The sequence below is a fragment of the Fukomys damarensis genome, unplaced genomic scaffold, assembly GCF_012274545.1.
Source record: "Fukomys damarensis isolate Sample0158 unplaced genomic scaffold, DMR_v1.0_HiC HiC_scaffold_3, whole genome shotgun sequence".
NCBI classification, from domain to species: Eukaryota; Metazoa; Chordata; class Mammalia; order Rodentia; family Bathyergidae; genus Fukomys; species Fukomys damarensis.
Genome location: NW_022900915.1, coordinates 32,722,457 through 32,724,201, shown reverse-complemented (window position 1 = coordinate 32,724,201; position 1,745 = coordinate 32,722,457).

The following is a 1,745-nucleotide window of genomic DNA, read 5'->3' as shown; positions in this document are numbered from 1 at the left end:
AAAAAAAAAAAAAAAAAAAAAAAAAAAATTGTTCTAGGAATTGTATATAAAGGAGAGTGGTAAAATAAGATTAAATTAGAAGATGAGGGCTACTATAAAAAACTATAAATTAATAAAATGTAGCATCTAAACCACTTTTTCAAATAGCACCACTCCTGGGTCAGCTGCATGCTGGAAAACTGTGTGATCAGTTTTTCCAAAGACCTTTGCCATGTAGAGTGGATTATAGGAGTGAGAAGGACAGAAACTTGGAGGCCCAGTTATGCTGGATGGTGGCTGGAACAGGAATAATGGTAACAACTGGGATAGACTCTAAATATTTTTAAGACTGGCAAGACTTGCTGATGGATCCAGTATGTCAAGAAAGAAAGATAGGGCCGAGGGATTTAGCTCAGTGGTTTGGTCACCTGCCTCGCAAGTGCAAGGTTCTGAGTTTGATCCCTGGTACGAAAGAAAAGAGAAAGGAAGGAAGAAAGAAAGAAAGAGAGGGAGGGAGGGACAAATCAAAGGTTACTAGTAAATTTCTAGACAACTGGAGAGTGCAGCCATTTACTGCAATGGGAAATACTCAGGTGGGTGTAGGTTTAAAGAGTAAAGTTAAGAGCTGTTTGGATATGTTAAGTTCAAGATGCCTCTTAAACTTTAATGAGGAAATGATAAGGTTGAAAAGTTTTGAGCTGAAGATAAATATTTGAGAATCACTTAACATATACATGACATTTAAATCCCTCATCTAGAGTGAATAAAAAGAAGGGTGCTGAGATCTCCAATGTTCAGGGGCTACCTGAGCAAAAGATAGGTTAGCAAAGGACAAAGGGGTAGGAAGAAAACCAGAAGAACAATGCTAAGGTGTATGAGGAAGTGGTCAACAAGCTGGAATCCCACTAAGGTCTGGGAAGGCAGGAACAGAGAGATGACTGGTGACAGGGCACCCGGTCAGGTGCAATCTCAGGGATGTGGGAGAAGTGGGGAGCCCAGCAGAGGACAGCAGACGAAGACAGACATATCTTCAACGCAACCATTCTCTCTTCTGATGGTCCCCTCGAACACAAACTGCATTGTGTTTACTTTTTTAAACCTGTTTACCTGCTTCTACTACATGACAAATACTTTCTTGATAGCAGGACCCACCCACGACCTATTCAGCTTTATATCTTCAATGTCTAGCTCTACGCCTGGCATATGTCAGAAGATGAGTAAAAATGTTGGACAAACAAATGAATGTTTGGTAGTTGTACCTCTGACTTATACCTCTTCATCTTTTAATGAAACATTCTCAAAATATTCAACTGAGTTTTTACTACATGGATATCTTTTCTGGTTCTCTGAGGCATTACAAACAAATGTAATCTTAAAATATGCTAGGTATTAGCACTTAGGTAAGCTTACTCAGATCCTAAAGTCTATCTACCTGTGAATTGCACAAGAAAGTTCAAGCACGGATTCACCCTTGAATAAGCTCAACGTTAAGTGAGAAAGTCTTGCAGTCAAGGTTAGCTCCGTGGATCATGAGCCATGTGTATGTATAAAAAGAGCCTTATGTACTTGTGATTATTTTACTTTGTTTTTCATAAGGAACTGTCAAAACAAACAAACAAAAAACAAACAAAAAAGAAATTAAAATATCAAAACACCAAAATAGGGGCCAGAGTTATAGCTCAGTGGCACAGTGTATATTTAGGTTTGATCTCCTAGTACAAAAATAAATGTGTGTGTGTATAACATAGTATATAATATATAGTATA